This window comes from Humulus lupulus, chromosome X (genome assembly GCF_963169125.1).
Source record: "Humulus lupulus chromosome X, drHumLupu1.1, whole genome shotgun sequence".
Classification (NCBI taxonomy): Eukaryota; Viridiplantae; Streptophyta; class Magnoliopsida; order Rosales; family Cannabaceae; genus Humulus; species Humulus lupulus.
In genome coordinates this window covers 108,932,755-108,938,754 of record NC_084802.1, presented here as the reverse complement: position 1 = coordinate 108,938,754, position 6,000 = coordinate 108,932,755, and positions in this window count along the sequence as shown.

The following is a 6,000-nucleotide window of genomic DNA, read 5'->3' as shown; positions in this document are numbered from 1 at the left end:
TGTTTCCAGTGTAGGCAGGTATGTCTGGCATCTTGAACCCTTTAGGTAACCTGATGTCCAGGATGTGTTTGGATCACGGCTCCTTCTCCTCATCTTAAGAATCGGAACCTATGCCTTCTTGTTTCCGGACCAAGCTATACCTGCGCAACAATAAAAGCTTGAAGAGCCAGGAGGGACTCTTGCATCTGGCGGGTGGTCTCCTACTGTTTCACCATTCTTGCTTCTTAGTCTAAGACTTGTTGCCTCAGATGGACCACTTTTGGATCCTCTTGCTCAGGTTCCACATCCTTCCCGATAGGATCAATGGGATTCTTAGCTTCGTGGTCTTCATATCCCTCTCTGTCCTCCTCGTAGTAGTCTTCATAATAGTCACCCCCTTCTCTGAAGTTCTGGGAGTCATCAGGCAGGGGCCCATGATAAGGCATATCCTGTAGTTGGTCTTGTGGAAGTGGTTGATTTGGCAATCTCCATTGTCTTGTTGTTGCTGGTGAGCAGGATCAAATATGGTATGACTGGTGTTCACCATTTTCGTTGATGATCAAGGTTGATTCAAACTTTCTTCAGCTCTCCACGAAAACACCAAAATGTTTACCGAGTTTTTCAGAAATTATAAATATATTAAAAGATAAGAGCTAAAAATGAAGGCTAAGAAATAAATAAGATCATCTTTTTACGTGGTTGTGGCGTTAATGAGCCTTAGTCCACTAGTCACTAGTATTAGGCTTTAGAGAGTTTTGACAATGGAGATTTTCTGCAAGTTCAGCAGCATTTTGCTTACAAGAGAAAATATGGAATCTTCTCTACAGTGCACCACTGATCGTATTTATAGGAACTCATGTCACTTGGGTCGGACTAATCCGAGCCCAATAAGGATATAATTATAATTGCTCGCTAATGGAGCCATAATACATGAAATATAACATAATTAAGGGTTTTTAATCTGGGCCCATTGGGCCGGCTTAGGCATGGTGAAGCCTTACAACTGTCCTTTGTAGTTAGCATGGACTGATCCATGTGGGTTTCCAAGGAGATCCTGGGGACAGGATCTGTCCGAGTAGTGGTAGTACTGTTTCCTAGGAACAATGTACGTTCCGCGCTTACCCCATTCTGCAGGTTAGTTAGGGAGACCAACTTCCGGATTTCTCAGGGACACATCAGTTGAAGGAAGGACTGGGCTTGTTCTACCCGCCTAGGTGATCTAGATTCATTAACCTATGTCCTGGTTCGTTTACCAGGACTCGGGTTCATTTACCAAGGTAGATATATTGATGGCGGTGCCTTCTCCTGGACCCCACTTGATGGGATCTGTCTCCTGGAATGGATCATCTGCCATCATAATTTACATCACAAAGGATATAAAATGAATAAAATTAGGAAGGTGATTCAGGCCTAAACCTTAGTTCTGGCCCCTTCGCTATGCTCGTGCTATTTGCCAATAACTGGATCCGTGTGATCTGAGCCGACGAGGTTTACTTGTTCATTGTTCACTTGGCCCAGGTTGGGCCCGGACCTCTTCAATGGACCCATGGACCCATTTGTTCGTGCCACGTTTCATAGGTGGAAAATATGGATAACAATAGGCATTCAACTGATACCTACAACTGTGGGGAAAGTAAGGGGGCTAAGCTCAAGAGGCCAGTATGGAAGTATAAGCATTCAATAGAAAACATTATCATGGTGGCATTAGGATCTAGCATAAAAATGTAGTTTTTTTCCCAATACATACAATGTCGTAGCATTTCCATCACATTCTATCATCATATACTTTAACTTGTACTCATTTATCTCAATCGTTTAGCACTAACAAATTGTACTATCATATAATGCAATGTCTTAACATGCACAACATTTATCAAACACAAATTTTAACTCGTCATGGCCTAACATCAACATGGCATGAAATAACATCAAACTAGTCATAGTACTGCATCGCAATGGTCATAACATGCATTCTAAGATATAAAATATGTCAAACTTAGCATTGATACATTCATACATAAACATTAAAGGCCAAAAGTATTATGGAATAGAAGTTGGGTGAGGAAGATTGTCCTCTTGGGATCACCTCGGTCATTGTTCTAGGACAACCACTGCCAATATTCATACATGGTAAACTCATCTACCCAATACTTGTGCCTATAATCATCATAAAAAAAAAATAGCAAACACATAACACGTCACATAGAAAACTAGCTAACTTCCTTACCTCGGAGTGAAAGTCTTGAAAATAAACGATATGGGAAAACTCTACGCCCAAAACCTTATAAGCATCAAGAAGCTACTATGAATACCGATCATAAATATTTAAAGTCAAATCTTAAAGAAAAACCCCTAAACCCTAGATCTATATTCCACAACCCTAGATTAGATATAGAAAACATAACTAATATCATGCATAACTTAAACCACGTATCTCCCCATGCATGGACCATGCATCATGTTCAAACTCTACCCCACATGATATTTACCAAAAATACTACCTCTAAATGCCACATTAGTCTAGCATGGATCAAATATATATATATATATATATAATAAATAAAAACCTTCAGAAGGTTACTTTTCCTTGTGGTGACCAAAGCCCTAATGGTTGCCTCCTCGGTCCTGTCCGATGTAACAAATACATCTGATCTTATCTACTTTGCTAATTTCTGGAAAGAACATAATACTACAATGTGTAAGTAGATCATATCGTAGATTGGCAAGTCAATGTAAATCTTGTGCATTGACTAATCTTAAGACTAACTTATTTTGAACATATAATCATATTTATATTCCACTGTGATTACGTCACTATAAATACGATTAGCTATATGCTCGGGATTTAATGGAAGTTTATATTAAACAAATAATCATGAAAATAAAACATGTGAGCAAAGTGATTGACCAAGTCAAAAAATGATTTCTATTCTTTTATTGATAATAAATGAAATTACAAAGAAATTGGGTTTTAATTAGGGCATAAAATCCTAACAGACTCAGCAAAAAAACATAAGCAGTTATACAGCAGATTATTGATCACCATTAGCATGCTCAGCAATTATAATCGATACCCAAGCATGCATTTAGTCCATCTAAGCTACCATTAAGCCATACGGATACCCATCGCACCATTTTCCCTTGGAAACAGCTATGAAGTCGGTCAAGAGTTGACCACGCTCCATAATCTAAGCGGCTATAGATTCGTGAAAGTGTATACCATGCTTCCAGGTTGGCCCAACCATAACAGCCTACGTTCAGCACGCTTTTGTCGTCCTCAACTTATAAGCCGAGCTTCTCTGTTGGCCCTGCCAGTTCGACCTGCGTTCAACACGCTATTGTCGTCCTTGACTTATAAGCCGAGCTTCTCTGCTGGCCCTGCCAGTTTGGCCTGCGTTCAGCACACGATTTTTGTCCTCGACATATACACCAAGCTTCTTAATCCATATAAGCGACTATAGAGTCATATCGGGGCCTGCTGCCCTATTCCCATCTAACCAGCCTTAGAGCTAGCCCAACGCATCCTGTGCTTTATTTTTCAGGCGACCATAGGGCCATTCAAGTGTATAACACGCTTCTGGGTTGGCTTAACCACATCGGCCTGTGTTCAACACGCCAGTGCCACCCTCGACTTATAAGTCGAGCCTTTCAATCAGATATGACAGATAATTACATCGGTCTTCGTTTAGCATGCTATTACCACCCTCGACTTATAAGCTAAGCTTTTTAATCAAGTATATCAGATGAACAGTCATCATTTAACACAGGTATGCACAACACAATCAACATATTTAACAAAACATTCTAAGCACGAATACAACAATGTTCAATAACCGAGGCTTAAGCCCTAACCTCAATCCAAGTGCAATTTTCTTACCTCAGATCCAGAGTGAATAGCGTATGACAACCCCGAGTAAGGTCCTTTCCTCCCAAGCCTAACGGTCCACCATAGTCACAACCATAACAAAGAATAATTATCAAGAAATGAACTAATAAAGGCTTTCGGACTAAGTCCGAGCCTCCAGGACCCTGAATTCTACTAATTCAGGTAGTAGAACCATTCTCGAGCCCTTAGGTCACGGTGCTCAACAAGTCAGAGAGCCCCAATCCCGAGCTCACTGGACACGTGCCACGGTGCAATCCGCCTAGCGTCGCGACGCCAAGGCAGTTTGAGGCACCTCCTTGTCCTCTGAGTTCATAAGGGTCACAGCGAGACCTTGCTAACTCGAATTTCCCAAGGATTTCATAGATTGCAACCCTATCCAAAATCGTCTCAAAACACGATTTTAACTTGTTTCGACCATCGAAATGGTTTCAGAAACTTAGAAACATAATAACTCATGTTACACTCAATCCAAAACTCCATCAAAACTCAAAATCCAATCAAACTTCAAAAATTAAAACTCAAAGACATGGAATTACCTCAACTTAAAATGTTTTCCCAATTGATTACTAAGCTCACAAGCTTCCCAACTCTGCTTAGAGCCACTTCAAATCCTTAGCAAGCTTGCTTCCAAGCTTTAGGATCAATACTTTCTAAAATTCTCTTCAAAGTGTAATGACTAGAGGGAGGGAGAGAGTAAACGAGAGAGGGAGAAAGAGAGATATCTACTTCTGAGTTTATCAACTCTACCAAGTCATGTGCATCTAATGGTCTAAAAGACCAAAATGCCCCTAAGGTAATACTTCCCTCTCAAAGCCCACCAAGGGCAAAAACGTCATTTTACCCTCCCATCTCACATTACACTTATAATTCCCAATTAATTCCGCCAACCCAGAATATCACTATTTTTCCCAAAATACGACTCATACTCCAATGAGTCCTAGCAACTCACCAAATTACCAAAATACCCCTTGGCTCGCCCCGACCGGGTATAAATCCCCGTTGTGACTAAATCAATGTCTTGCTCAAAGGGACCGACTCCTGTCGAATATCTCAAATATACCCACATAACCATGTGAGCTCAAGCATATAACACAAATAATTATAGATATGCCCACAGTGGGTTAAAATTACGAAATGCCCTTTTTAACAGAAACAGGCCTATAAGCATATTTAATACACTTAAACATGCAATATTAGCCATGTAATAATATAACCCATGCAATTCACATAATCAAATAAATTTTCAATTAATTCATATATAATTCGACTTATGCCCTCCCACCATTCTAATCAATGCCCTGAGCCTTATTAGGAATTTTGGAACGTTACATGGATAGTCTTTCACAAAATGGCCTTCTTTACCACACTTATAGCAACATTAACTTTGAGCTCTACATTCTCCAAAGTTATTCTTCCCACATTTCTGACACTACGGTCGTTGTTGGTATCTAGGTTGCCTATTTTGTTGACTACCCTCAAACTTTTTATTCTATCCCTCTGTAACTTAGAAATTTTGACCTCTTCGTTTATTATCATGGGAAAAACTTACCTTGCTCTTTATTAAACTGCAAGTCTCAACATGGCATACTAGAATAATCTTTGACCTTATTATCTTTTGTTCCCTATGTTAAGCTCTCAAAGCTTTCTCCACTGCTTGTGCATAAGAAAGAGGACATGTGCGTCCTATATCAACATCTCTCGTTAATTCTGGCTGGAGTCCTTCAAGAAAGCGATTTACCCTACTAGCCTTAGTGGTAACTATGTTTGGGGTAAACGTTGCTAAACGATCAAAATTCCTAGCATACTCAGCCACTGAAAGGTTTCCCTGCTGCAACCTACTAAATTCATTGACTTTAGCAGCCAATACAACTTCGTTATAGAACTTATCATTAAAAACCATTTCAAAATCTACCCATGTCAATTGATTTATATCTCTACTTTGCTTAACCACATCCCACCAAATTTTAGCATCCCTCTTTAATGTATGAGCATCACAAGAAACCTTCTCCTTGTCATTTAGTTGCATAAAATCAAAGATATCATCTAAAGAGCTTTTCCAATCTTGTGCATCAAGTGGGTTTGTGCTACCCTCAAAGATTGGTGGATGTTATTTCCTAAACCGCTCATATAATGGC